Consider the following 15,853-nt stretch of genomic DNA (forward strand, 5'->3'; position numbering starts at 1 on the left):
CATTATGAACATCATCCCAAGGTATCATTCTACCTTTCGGATGTTTGATTCATTCAAAATAGCTTAAATGCCAAAAATTAAGTTTTTGGTTTTAGAGTTTAATGAAGTGTAAGGAGCTTGAACATAGCTTTTTTTATACTCCATATGGTTGATTAGTACCAATTAGGGGTGTAAATGAGTCGAGCCGCTCATGAGCTGCTCACGAGTGGCTCGGTCAAAGCTCGATTCGAGTTCGGTCAAAATTGAATTCGAGCCGAGCTCGAGCTAGCTCGTTTAAGATTCGAGCCGAATTCGAGATTAGGTAAGACTCGCTTGATGGTTAGTCAAACTTTTTCGAGCTTAATCATATCATTATTTTTATTATATTTACTTTTTAATCAAAATTTTAAACATACCCATAATATTATCTATGGGCTTATTGCTTATGAGCCTCCCCAAAATATACTTATAAATTAAAAAAATATTGTATATAATACTTATAAAGGAAATAAATAAAATTGATATTAATTTAATTATAGAAATTTAATTTTTAAAATTTAAATCAAAATATAATTATATTTTAATATTATTTAATATATAAAATCTCAATGTATTATATTTTATAAGATATAAAATTATTTTTATTTAACAATAAAGTATTTATTAAGATATATCAAAATAATATTTATAAATTAAAAATATGTATAATAATTATAAGTTATAAGGAAATAAATGGATTTGATATTAATTTAATTACATAAACATAATTTTTGAAAATCAAATCAAAATATAATTATACTATAATATTATTTAATGTACGCAATCTCAATGTGTTAGATTTTATAAGATATATAATTATTTTTATTTCACTATAAAGTGTTTTATTTTTCAAAATAAACATAATAGAGTCTAATATGTTTTCAAGTTCATCTCAAATGCAATACACAACTTGAAAATATTCTTCTCAAACTTGCTTAAACATAAAATAACTTTCTTAGGTATTCTACGTGTGTTCTTACGCGAACTAATAAGTCCATTCTTTCGTGAACCAAGTCCTAATTGAGGATTTACAGGGCGTAAAACAAAAAATATGTCGAGGGTTGTACGGTCAGATGAATGGAATTTCGACTTCTATTATGTTTTTTTAATATAAGAAATTAATATATAAATATATTTAAATTCAAGCCTTTCGAGCCAAACTCGAGCCTATGATTATTTGATCGAGCCGAGTTCGAGCTTAATATTTAAAACTCGATCGAGCTCGAGCCGAGCCAATAAAAAATGAGTCGAGCCGAACTCGAGTCAAGGCTAGTTCGAGCTCGGCTTGACTCGTTTACACCCTTAGTACCAATAGACACTCATTTATCTTCCCCAAATTTGTACTTTTAAATAAATTTGGTGGCTACCAAATGATTTTATTTGAAAATATAAAATTAGTTGGAGCAATAATATTGAATCTTGCAAATAAAATAAATAATAATTTTATAAACATGTTGAATTTTAAATGATTTAATTTATTATTAAAAATGTTATTTTATATTATAAAATATATAAGCAAATAAATAGGTTAATATATAAATATGTATTAATATTAGTTTATTTGTGCAAGTAAGTAGGATAAATAAAATTAATACATACAAGAAAATAAAAAAGGAAGAGAAAAAAAAAGCATAAAGACTTGAGTCATATTCACAATTTTTTTTTTCCCGTGTTTGTGAGGTTGTTTGAGAGTTTCTTATTTGTTCAAGAAGCTTCTAACATTTTAAGAAACATTTAAGTTCACTATAAGCTCAACTCAGCTCTCATTTTGTCTTATCATTTCAATTTCCTATTTTAATGTGAGTTATTTCATTTACGGTTTAATTTTATTAAATGTTAATTGATATTAACTACTAACATGGGTTAAAGTTTTTTTTTTCATTTGGTGAATTATATTTTGAATTAACTTTATATTAAAAATATATAAATTTTAATTTTAAGATTAGAAAAAATAGTTTGTTATTCTCAAACTTTTGTTCAAGAATAACAACCAAAAAGATTATACAAATTACTCATATTTCAGTATTATTTAATTTTAAAATTTAAATGTCTTTAACTATTTTATAAAAACTAAAAAATTAGCAGGTTGATTTATTTATAATCATAAAATTAATATATGAATATAATAAATTTTAATTTTCTTAATTTTCTCATTTTTTTCTCAATTTATTTATTTATTTGTGAATTATTATTATTACTCGTTATTATATTTAATAAGTATTACCTTTAAATTTAATATTAATATTTTAGATCGGATAGAAATTGACAAATAAATAGATAAAATAAGTGTAAAATATTTTCTAAAAATGGCTAAAATATTAGTAGTAGAGACTGTTTTTTTAACAGACGTGTAAGATATAGCGCCAAAGCCCTTTTTCACATGTAACTAAGCACCGAACCCTTAAAGGATCTCTTTTCAAAGGCGTTATTATTTTATATGCCAATAATTTATTTTTCCTAATTTTATAAGAAAATTTAAGTAGCGCTCTTTAGTCACAAACTTGGTTTTTAAACGATCCCCGATTTAATTTAATTTTATTTCAAACTTTTCAAAGAGATATTTATATTTTATATTTATTTCTTAAAAATAAAAATAAAATTTGTTTTTGTGGGGGGACGTTTTTTAAACGCGTACAGTTTTCTGGCGACTCTACTTGGGGATTTTCGATGCTTAACTTGAAAATAATATTTGGCCATCCATTTTTAGGAAAAGATATTTTACACTTACATGGGTATTAAAGACCCAGATTTTTCTTTTCTTAATGTGCATGAGCTTTGTGGCTCCATTGTGAAGATAGTATAAGGTATACATCATTGGACAAAGCTTATACATCTATTGATTATGTGCTAGGATTGTCAATGTGGAATGACGATCTCAACCCGCCTTTGAGGCTTTGTGTGATTTGTGAGTTGAGGAAAACCTAGGAAAAACCCTAGGTTAACCCTCTCTTCTTTTCAAATATCCCTTATTCTTAAAAATGAGAGATTTTGAAATAGCGGCGATGGGAAATGTCCAAATTGAGGAGACAAGCTCTTCTTTTAAGCCACATCAACTTTAGATAAAAAAAATCCCAAAAGCTAGTTCTACCAAGTCGTTGCCTCGTCTCGTCCTGTCGAGCAACAAAGCCACGTCGCAAAGTCTTTTATAATATGTAACAACTATATATGATAAATACATGTAATCATATAGATGAGATAGGCGTCCAAAAGTACATTCTAAATTCTGCTTGAAAATAGAAGGAAAAATTAAAATGTTTAACATAACGAGTTGTTGTCTTGAGTCTTTATTATACAAATATAAGATCGTTAACTGTGAAGACTATGAGATTCAAGTGTTATATGCGAGGTAAGCAAAAAGGCTAATAATCTGGGGAATTTTATGAAGAAAACAACACAGAAGTAGACTAGAGCTAGAAATGAATCAGCAAACAAACAATGAAGAACCTAAACTAAATTGTTTCTTATGTTATTTATTTTCCTTTTGAGTTATTAATGTTTATCTCACATCGAAATATAACACGCTTTAAAATGAATTGGAAATTGGACGCCTATTATGGTTAGGACACATATGTATATAAGGGTGACACCGCTTGTTCTCACTACTTGTTTTGAACTCACTCTTCTCGTTGGTTCTACAGACTTAACATTTTCACCACGGGTCACACACGCGATCTCACAACAGGACGCTTCATCCAAAAAATGTCTGATACGGAATTAACATCGCAATCTGCATCGCCCACCATTCCTCCTAGACTAATGGTCGATAAGAAAACTATTTTTGGTGTTATTTCGGGGATCCAAGTAGAGAGTCTCAACGAGAAGATGTCTTTACTTTACTACTAGATTGTATGAGATAGTTACTTAATCCACTAAACAAACAAACCCAAAGTCCAGGGCTACTAGAAGACACACTAACCCCCCTGAGCCTAATGTATCAGCCACTCATAAGATACATGACCCCAAAGATGAGGTGTTAGTAGAATCATGGTACGCCTCAGATAACGACGAATCTCGGGAAGCCGCTCTTGAGATACTAAGGCTACAACGGATCCGAGAAGGGAATAAAGTTGTGATTGAAGAACCGAAAAAGATAGAGTCTATAGTACTAGGCATGCCTCAAGGATGGAGTACGAATACCAAAACTAAACAAGCTTTAAAGACGGAAACCTCTTCACCTGCTGTAGAACAAACTACATCGCCACTAGTCATCCCAACAACATCGATATAGCCAGCTAGTCAGAGCGATCGACTAGCACAACTCAGGGCTTCTCAGATCGAAATGAAGGCACAAATAGATGCCCTAACTAAAGGAAAGTCAACACACGGAGCTGAGAGTTGAAGATTTGGGTTAAAGGCATTTAAGCTAAGAGGGTTGTGGTCCCTCACAGACTAAAATTACCACATCTGACCAAGTATGTCAGAAATAAAGATCTAGTAGCCTTTATGAACATGTACTTGACGAACATCATGCTCTTACACTCAGGGAGCCCATGGTATAACAATTGTTCCCTAAATATCTTGAAGAAGTGGCACTTGAGTGGTATTTACGTCAAAACATAGTTGAACACCAGACTATTGAAGAACTAGCCAAGGTATTCATAAGCCCATGCGGTATATTCTTGAAGGTGGAAAAGCATGAGAGAAAACTTATAGTATTAAGTAGGGTCCGAGTGAAACTTTTGAATCGCGCGTTGATAGAGGAAGGTCATGGATTCACTAATCAAAGGACTACCGTATAAAAAAACTCAAGTGGATATAATCTACGGTAACATGAATGTAGCGTACACCAAAGTCATGTTGGTCAACAAATATGCTTTCATGGAAGACTTGATTGCTTCTAGAATGGGATACGACGATGCGTTAAAGAAAGAATTCATTGAGGGTAGGTCGGCATACCAAAGCAATCCTCATTTTAATCAGAAAAAGTCTAAGGCACAAGTAAACTACATTGTCGATGTATGGGATATAAAAACATCCGATATCATGAATGTCGGGCAATGGCACTTTCAGGGATCATCCTCTAGACTCCATCCATCTTATCCCACACTATTTAAAGGAACTACTTTGTTTACACCTAAGCTATCCAGGAAGTTTGAAAATATAGGAATGATACTATTTGAAGTTCTCCATATTTTAATGTAAAAGAACATAATCCAGGTCCTAACCCCGAATCCCAATAGGCCTATGTTAAGGTGGTTTCCGAATGAGTGGTGTGAATACCATCAAACTAAAGGGCATGGGACAAATTATTTTCTTTCACTAAGAGGCGTGATTAAAATTTTAATGACGATAAGATCATCTCAGTCCCAAAGGCTAAATCGAAACCCCTACCAACTCATATAGTGAATCTAATCGAGGTGCGTGAAGCTCTGATAGACAGGTGTGATCCGTCATGTTTGATAGTTGAAGATGAAAAACTTATAATCGTTACTGATATTTGTGGTGACGATATTGAAGAGTGCATACAATAAACAATCACGGTTTGGGTTACACGTTAATGACATCGAAAGCAAGAAACATAAGGCTAAAGGAGGAAGAGGTTTCACAACAAGAATATGTAGACTTGTTTTTGTAAAATGAACTACGTCGGGCCTGATTTTTTCATATTATGAGAGTACGTAGGCAACCACTCACAAGGTTCAGTCCAAAAAATAATAATTTATTTTGAAATGAACTATGGCGGGCCTAATTTTCTCATATTATGAGAGTGTGTAGGCAACCTCTCAGAAGGTTCGGTCCCAAAAAATAATTATTTCTTTTGCAATGAACTACGTTGGGCCTGATTTTCTCATATTATGAGAAAAAAAACTTTTTTGATTTTTGTTCTCCGGTCTTATAATCAAGTATGATTATTATACTAGACTAGACAGATATATTTTAATTTCAGGGTGTAAAAATTAAGTGTCTATAGAATGCCCTCTTGGACGAAGTTTGAAGATGACCTCTTACTTTGTAAAACGTATGTCCAAGATTGATTAAATATGCACTAATTTTGTAACCCCAAAATGTAAAATATTTAAAGGAGAAAAGATTCAACTTGGGTTGTGCATCTTCTATTCTATTTTACCTTTCATAACAATATGTATTCGAAGAATCAGATGCGTGGCAATAGCAATATTCCTGCAAAATACATGTACAAGATAACAACATATGCAAACATAGCATACTAAAACCATGTGTACATATATAGATACTCCATATACATTTGAAAGACGATGTATCTATGCAGTTCTATATGACAAACAAAATTGTAGAGATACCCTTCGAATAGTATCCCTTACAGAAAACAATTGTTAACAAACCAACAACCATGAGTTGTGGTGTATCTTGTGTTTCATCGATGACTTGATCATGGTGATCAAGAAATTACATCTATGAAAGAAATGAAAACTGGACCGCATTAACCGAAATTTGCATTTGGGTGAGAGTTTGAATTTTGGTTACAAAGGTTTCGATAATTCCACAATAACAAAACCCACAAAAAACACACATAACAATTTGTTTTTAAGGATGTCAATTTCTTACGTTCCAAAAGAATCATAAGTAACAATATAGAAAAGAGTTTTTAATCAAATCAATGATGAAAAACTACCAAGAAGATTGAGTTCACATATCTTAGGATAATGAGCAACTATTAAGAAACAGCGAGTTCTCACATCAACGGTGATGAACAACTGTTGACAAAACATAGAGTCGTCACATCAACAAAATAATGAGTGACTTTCCGGAGAAGAAATAATGAGTCCTCATATTAACGAATAATGAGCGACCACTAAAAAACATTGAATTCTCACATAAAAAGATAATGAGCAATTTATAGAAAAACACAAAGTTCTCATGTCAGCAAGATGATGGGCGACTTGTGTAACAAACATAGAATCCAACACGCTTAGGCTGATGTCTCGCAAAATGACACAAACAATGAACTCAACATACTAAGGTTGTTGATTCACATAACATAAATGAACTCAACACGCTAAGGTTGTCGATTCATGAAACAAAAATGAACTCAGCACGTTAAAGTTGTTGATTCATGAAACAAAAATGAACTCAGCGCGCTAAGGTTGTTGATTCATGAAATGAAACAAATGAACTCGGCACGCTAAGGCTAAAGTAATCATGAAACGAAACAAATGAACTCGTCACGCTAAGGCTGACCGATTCATGAAATGAAACAAATGAACTCAGCACACTAAGGTTATCGATTCATGAAATAAAATAGATGAACTTAACACACTTAAAGTTGTCGATTCATGAAATAAAAAAAATTAACTCAGCACGCTAATGTCGTCGATTCATGAAACAATGCAGATGAATTCAGAATGCTTAAGGCTGCCAATTAATAAAATGAAACAAATAAACTCAGCATGCTAAGGCTATCGATTAATGAAATGAAACAAATGAACTCAATATGCTAAGGATGTCGATTCATGAAATGAAATAAATGAACTCAACACACTAAGGCTGCCAATTCATGAAACGAAACAAATGAATTCAACGCGCTAAAGGTGTTGATTCATGTAACAAAATAGATCACACCCGAGATCTGTTGACACTAACGACGAATACAGCACGCTAAGGTTGTTGACTCTCGAAATAAAATAGATTGCCCCGGGGATATGTTGACACTAACGATGAATCTAACACACTAAGGTTGTTGACTCTCGAAATGAAACAGATCGTGCCCAAATCTTTTGAAACTAACGATAAATCCAGCGCGCTAAGGTTGTTGACTCTCAAAATGAAATAGCTCGCGTCTGAATCTATTGACACTAGAGACGAATCCATCACGCTAAGGCTACTAACTCTTAAAATGAAACAAATCGTGTCTGAATCTATTGACACTAACGATGAATCTAACATGCTAAGGCTATTGACTCTTGAAATGAAATAGATCGCGCCCGGATCTGTTGACACTAACGACGAATCCAGCATGCTAAGGTTGTTGACTCACGACATGTAATAGATCGCGCCCGGATCTCTTGACACACGCGATGGCTAAAGATAATCCTCATAGCTTGATTTGAGGACTCCCCAAAACTTGGTACCAAAGTACTTGGTATGAGTTGAAAGAAATAACCCAACAACATGCGAGTATTTTACTTTTTTAATTCATGAATGCATATTTGGACCTAAGTCCACAAAATTGTGATGCATTTGTTAGCCTTGACCGGTAACAATGAATGCATGTTTGGGAAATCAAAAGTCACAAAAGTTTTGGAAATTCATGATGCAAAATGCATGATTAGTCTTGGGATAAATGAATACAGACTTGAAAATTCCTTGGTGAATACCAAGACATTTTGCTTTCTTTCCCTAAAAGTTAGTGAAGATTTTGATCCCATCGTCGCATGATTAGCTCTAGACCAAAATGTCTTCAGGGTTACAAGACCCATGAAAAGTACTAGACTGTTTTAGAGGAGGTCTAATTTAGTCAAGGTTTTTTCTCGATACAAAAGGAATCACTTCATATTAAGTTCATAATTGTATGCTCGTGATTGTTTTCAAAAATGGTTATCAAAAACCAAAATTTGATTTTTGTTGAAGATTTTGATTTTTCATGTCTTTCATCTTACAGGCTTGGCATTTTCGGAACTTCATCTACTTTTGTAGGTTTTTTTAAGAGAGAAATCTTAAAAACTTTATGTTCGAGCGAGTTTTTACTCGGGGTGTTTAGTTGAATTGATACGCCTAACAAAATTGTCAAGCGGTGATTTCAAAACCTTAAGCGTTGTGACTATATTTTTTTACAAATGATTTGGCCGAATCGGCACACCTAGTGATATTGACCAGTGATAATTTCAAAATTTCAACCTTCACAGAAGTGACAATCGTTTTTTAAGTATCATCAGTATATTTGATACATCAACATACCTAGCGTTATTGCATAGTCATGATTTAACTGTCTACCCTTATTAAGATAAATTTCATATATCTCGTCTTAAATACAATTAAAATATATAACTCAATTAACGTACGATAATAAATGTTATTTTTAATAAATTGATTAATATTAGAAAAAAATTATGTTTATTATACAAATAAATTTTTTTATTTCAATTTGATACAAATGTTCATTTTTAACTTTACTTACAAAAGAAATGTAATAGCTTTTGTTTTTATACCTAGTCTAGAAGCGATGAACAAAAATTGAATGAGTATTAAAAGTGAAATTTGATAGAGAAATAATCATTTCTTATTTGAAATTGTGTAATTAGACATTCTATTCAAAAATTATTACTACAAGGATTTCTAATTAAAGTTAGTAATTCTGTTTCAAAATTGAATTACTAACCCATTTTTTTCTCTAAATAATAATATTTGATATTTGCATGTCATATTGGATATGATAAGAGATCTATGGAATTTTTATTTTATTTTATTTTTAATTTTTAATTTATTTAAACACTTTTAAAATAATATAAAGATATATAATAGTTTAATATTTAAATTACTAAAAATAACTTAATTAATTTATACTGTTTAGTTAATTTGTTTATAAGTTTATTAACTATATGTGTACACAAAATGTTCAAATCTCGGTAAAATCATATTATAAATTTTTATTAGGGTAATCCATCTATGTCATGCATAGATTATATCAAATATATATATTTGAAATTTGATTTAAACTTTAAAATAAAATTGTAAGAGCATATCTAGAAAAACATGCTTAGATTCTAGATCTTGGCTCAATTGCATGAAAAATTGGAATTACTATTTTTTTTTGTCACTTACAAAAAATAAAATTATTACTAGCCTTAATTCCATATGTTCACATTATTATTATTATTTTATATAAATATAATATATTTTAATTTAATTTAAGATGATAAAAAGTACATTAATGAAGTTAAATTTTTAATTAATAAAATATTATCCTTAAAAGAAAAAGAGTTTTGACCAAAAATATTGTAAATCACCAAAACAAAGTTAGGTTGAGGGAAAAAATAATGTGATCGTCCATGTGTGCGCAATCACAAATTCACAAGGCAGAGACCTGATTAGGGTTCATTAACTTTACAAAGATTCGTTCTTTGTCGTCCATGGAAGTCCATCAGTAATCAATGTATCACCCCTCAATCCTTTTCATCCCCAACAGGTCAATTCTCGATACTGTGAGAGTTATTTCAGCAATTTCACACAGGAATTTTGCGAGTAAGTTCCTCAACTCTCTTTCTCATGGTATTGTTTGATTTTCTATTCGTTATCATTCTCTCCCTCTTTCTATATCTACGATGGTCCGAATCAATTATTTACCGCTACAAAGTCGTCTATATATTCTTTCAGATTTGATGTTGCTGGCAAATTATGCTTCAGTCACCCCTAAAATAATGCGTATGCCACACGAATTGGCTTTGTCACCCGAGTGAGCAAACTGTCACGATCAAGACGTGATGGTTCTGCTATTGGCAGGGCTCTTGTTTGCAACAAAGAGGGTTTCAGAATACCGGATAAGCGTGAAAAGATTGTAAGACAAAGGGCTGATACAAGAGTTGGATGTCTGTCCATGATTTTGGTTAGAAAAGTGAGTTCTGGGAAATGAGTTGTTACGAAGTTTGTGAAGGAACATACTCACCCTCTCACTCCCGGGAAAGGTCGCCGAGACTTAATCTGTGACCAATACCCGGTATATTCTCAAATCTGTTCTTTCTTGTTAATTGACTAAAATATCTTTGTATTTGATATTTTGAAATGTTATAAAAAATAATAAGGATATTTTATTTATTGATTGGATTTACAAAGTGATTGATGATAGTATCTGGATAGGGGTTATTTGGATTAAATCTATATAACCATTCATCAAACAAGGCCTTAGTAACCCGCAAGCGTGGCCTAGCTTTTCAAGACAACTATTAGTATCTGGATAGGGGTCAATTTACGAGTCCAATCCTCTGACACCCTGCAACCCTAGCCGCAAGGGGCAAATGGAATTTAGTATGGGATTAGTCGATCGGGCTTAAAGATGCTTTGTGTGTGTTATGCCTCCTCCCAAGACATCTTGTTCACTAAGTCAAAAGAACAAAATACGGGTAGAATTAAATGGCATGTGGGATGTGGTTTAATTCTAAATGAAGCACTTGGATTAAGCAGAGGGGTCACATGGTAGTGGGTTATTGTGTTAGTCTCACCACCTAATTCAGAATAACTCCTCCAGGGTAGCTCAAGAAAAACAAGGATAGCTTAAAAGACATGAGGAATGTGGTTTGATTCTCATTGAAGCACCTGGATTAAGTTAAAGGGTCATGGCAATAGGTTGTTGTCTTAGTCTCCCCAACTAACCTAGAGTAACTCATCCAGGGTAATTCAAGAGAAAAACACGTGTAGCTTAAATGGCATGAGGTATGTGGTTTGATTCTCATTTAAGCACCTGGATTAAGTTAAAGGATCATGACAATGAGCTGTTGTGCTAACCTCCCCATCTAACTCGATGTAACTCACCCATGGTAGCTCAAGTGGTAAAATGATTTGAAGTTAATAGGTTGAGATCTCAAGTTCGATTCGTACTAAAAGCACCTTGATTGAAGTGGGATTATGATGATAAGATGTTGTGCTAGCCTTTTCCAGGAAAAAAAGACTTCCTAGGAAAGATGAAGAAAAGACATAACAATAAGCCACGGAGTTGTCTTAAAAAAATTGACCGGTAGTAGTTTGCTATAAGAATATGTTGAGCTATGGAGATTTTATCTTCTTTTAGTTGAATATTAGATTAGATTCGTACTGAAAACATCTTGACTGAAGTGGGATCATGATGATGAGATGTTGTGCAAGCCTCTTCGAGAAAAGATTGTCTAAAAAAAAGCTGAGCTGGAGTAGCTTGGTACTAGAATATGTTGAGCTATTGATATTTTATCTTGTTTTAGTTGAACAAAGGCTATAATTTATATTCTCTTGACTGACTTGAGGAAATTTAACTTGCCATATTGACCATTAGCATTTCTTTATGTCTAAATCTTGTCAAATTTGTATATTTGTTTCCTTCCTTTCAACATTTCTATTTAGCTTATTTGCTTGGGCATGGTTTTGTAGAATGAGCATGATAAAATAAGGGAGCTATCCCAACAGCTGGATATTGAGAAAAAGAGATCTGCAGCCTATAAAAGGCATTTGGAGATGTTGTTTGAGCACATTGAGGAGCATAACCTGAGTTTGTCTCAAAGAATCGATTGCATGGTAGACAATGTAAAAGAGATGGAATCTCGGGAAGAGAAGAGACATTGACAGAGTTGAATTTAGATCATTGTAGAAGTTTCTTTTCTCTGATTATTTAACAAGATCGATCATAAACAACACATGGAATTTGGTTGGTCAATTGTTTTTTATTCGTGTTTGATGCTGATTTGTCAAGCTTCTATGCCATGTTTTTTTAGCCTGAAAATGTTCAGTAGTTACATATTTTACATTCTGAAAGTGCAGTTGTAAAGATCCAATAGCACTTGCAAATCTATAATATCAACATTTTATAATTGGAGAAATGTAATTAGGAAGGTTAGAATTGAAGAGTTGAAACATTAAAGTTCATAATTCATCCTTATTTTAGTCATGTAGAATCAATATATTTGAAGTTAGCTCCCCAAATTCGAACACCAGTTCCCCTGAGTGTAATCACAAGTTTGCCAACTTCTTACTGAGAATCCGAACCATCGGATGATACACTCTTTGATCGAATGATTCGGATGATACACTCTTTGATCGAATGATTTTGCTATGTAGCTAGGGCTTAAACACAGTTTGCAGCAACAATCTCGTCGATTCTCTCTTGCAAGGCTATCGTCTTCTTAATCACAACCTTCCTGAAATCCCTAACACCAGGGACAATTCCTCGTACAGAATCCAACTTCAGAATCAAAGACATCAATGTCTCGTTCAACTTCAACCGCTCCTTCGCGTCTCTCCAAAGAATCTCTACGTAATCAGAATGTGAGATCCTCGCTTCTACATCATCAACTTCCCGTTTAAGAGCCGCAATTTTCTTAACTCCAGACCGAACCAAGAATCCCCTAAAGACCTTCTGGATTTTAAGAGCCGAGTTCCACCATCTCGACGATTCAGTCGGTATGAAATGTACTGGTACTGAAACAATCTTCTTAGGAGATTGCTTTCTGTAGCTGCTTACTGATGTAGGCTGAAACTGTTCGACCGGTAAAGTAGATTGATAACGTGGCCGCTTCTGCTGATAACAGCAATTGTTCATCATGAAACAAGTATATATAGAGTTTAGAAATTGTAAGCCAAGAAAGGAACGATCTTTGAATTATGTATCGATTATTCTGTGATGAAAGTTGCAGCGTATTGGGGGAGGGAGGACTTATATTGAAAGTAGAGGAAATAGAGAAGATGTAGGAATGATCATGATATTTCAGTTTCGAGAATATTCTAGACCAACAAGGGAATGAACTAGAACCAACATCAAATCAACTGTCTAGTGCCTATTCATTTGGGAAATTTTGATGAAATGACCTAATAATTGTGTTAATTACGGTCGTCTAATAAAAATTGCAGAAATAACACTCACTATTTTTTGGAACAAAAATATTCACGACCCTAATTCATTGATTGTCGTCGGGGTATTTTTGTCCAAAAATTAAATTAAATTAATAAATAATATAAAATAATATTTATAAAAAATTAAATTCCAAAAACTAATTAATGCAATCAACCCAACACAAGTTAGTCAACAATTCCCCCCCACCCAAAAAAAAAAAAAATTATCTTCCTTAGACATTGCAAGAAGACAAGAAAAATTTGCATTATCTTGGCTTTACAACTTAAAATTTCTAAAACGCTATTTTAATATAAAAATAACAAATGTGTAGATGTGGTCTATTACAGGGAGGAGGGACGTCGCCTAACTAACCTCACCTAACTATGGGTCAAAATATTGTTAATGGTTAATATTTAAACGGTGAATTATTAAGGGATTGAAAATAAATAATAAACTAAATAAAATAAAATTATATGAATTTTGAAGTTATTAATATATATATATATATATATATATATATATATATATATATATATATATATATATATATATATATATATATATATATATATATATTAAAACTAGTTAAGAAAAGTACTATTATTTACAAGTTTTTGATAAAATATTAAACTATGTATGGAGAGCTTTTTAAAAATTATTTTATTTTTATAGTAATATTATTTCATAAATTTACATTGCTATCTCACTGTAATATATTAATTTTATTTATTTTTAATTTATTTAGAAAGCAACATTTTTTATTTGAAATAATCTAGCACACCAATTTTTATAGTCATGGTCCATAATGTTTTATCAAACATTTTTTTTAATTGAATTTTAGACTTTTGGTTTATAATTTTAAAGGACAGATTAAATAAATATTTGGGAATATATATTTTAAAATGAGTAGTGTATTACTTTTAAGAGTAAAAGATAAATTAAATTTTAATTACTTAATTATTCATTAAAAATATGAAAAAGATTCACTAATTAATAAAAAACTACATGAATTCCGTGCAAATCGTATAAAATATATTTAAAATATTATTTATTTATAAATATTTTAAATAAAATTAATATTATTCAACTATAATTAATTTAAAATTGGTTTTAGTTTGTAAAAATTTAGTTTAATCTCAAACTTAATGTTAACATATATTTTATCACATCAACACCCTACTTAACCCATCAATTAACCATTATTTTGTGACTCACACTTTTTAATATGATTTTTTTATCCTTTCAGAGATCACCCACCAATCTTAGTCGACTTCAATCGATTACACATTCTTTATTTCTCGTCAAACTCAACCACCAATCTTTTGATGCTGACCTCACACTCGATAAACCACTCACCACCCACCTGATTTCCATCTCGTGACCTCACGTTTTCAAATTCTCTCCAAATCAATCATTAATTCTGACCTCACACTCGACAAACCACTCACCGCCCGACATCCATCTCGTGACTTCACACTTTCAAATGTTCGTCAAACCAACCACTACTTCTGACCTCACACTCGATAAATCACCCACCACCCGACCTCCATCTCGTGACCTCACACTTTTAAATGATTGTCAAACCAATCAATAATTCTGACCTCACACCCAACAAAACACCAACCACCCGACCTCACACTTTTAAATGTTTGCCAAACCAATCAATAATTCTGACCTCACACCCGACAAACCACCCACCACCCGACCTCATACTTTTGAATGATCGTCAAACCAATCACTAATTCTGACCTCACACTCGACAAATTACCCACCACTCGACCTTCATCTCGTGACCTCACACTTTTCAATGCTCTCCAAACCAACCACTAATTTTGACCTCACACTCGACAAATCACCCACCACCCGACCTCCATCTCGTGACCTCACACTTTTAAATGCTTGTCAAATCAACCAATAATTCCGACCTCACACTCGACAAACCACTTGACCTTCATCTCGTGACCTCAGACTTTCCAATGCTCGCCAAATCAACCAATAATTCCGACCTCACACTCGACAAACCACGCGACCTCCATCTCGTGACCTCACACTTTCAAATGTTCGTCAAACTAACTACTTATTCCGACCTCACACTCGACAAACCACTTGACCTTCATCTCGTGACCTCAGACTTTCCAATGCTCGCCAAATCAATCAATAATTCCGACCTCACACTCGACAAACCACGCGACCTCCATCTCGTGACCTCACACTTTCAAATGTTCGTCAAACTAACTACTTATTCTGACCTCACACTTTTAGATGCCTTGTATCATTTGTTTAAAAGTTGTGTCACTATATATTATAGTCAATAATGCATTTTTAAAATTTGCATGTTTTGGGATTCGA

At 32.5% G+C, this 15,853-nt stretch overlaps 1 pseudogene; it reads left to right on the top strand.

Moving 5' to 3' along the window:
- The first annotated feature begins 10,351 nt into the window (after positions 1–10,351).
- LOC124917066 lies at positions 10,352–12,424 on the top strand (annotated as a pseudogene).
- The last annotated feature ends 3,429 nt before the right edge of the window (positions 12,425–15,853 follow it).

Source organism: Impatiens glandulifera, unplaced genomic scaffold (assembly GCF_907164915.1).
Source record: "Impatiens glandulifera unplaced genomic scaffold, dImpGla2.1, whole genome shotgun sequence".
Lineage (NCBI taxonomy): Eukaryota > Viridiplantae > Streptophyta > Magnoliopsida > Ericales > Balsaminaceae > Impatiens > Impatiens glandulifera.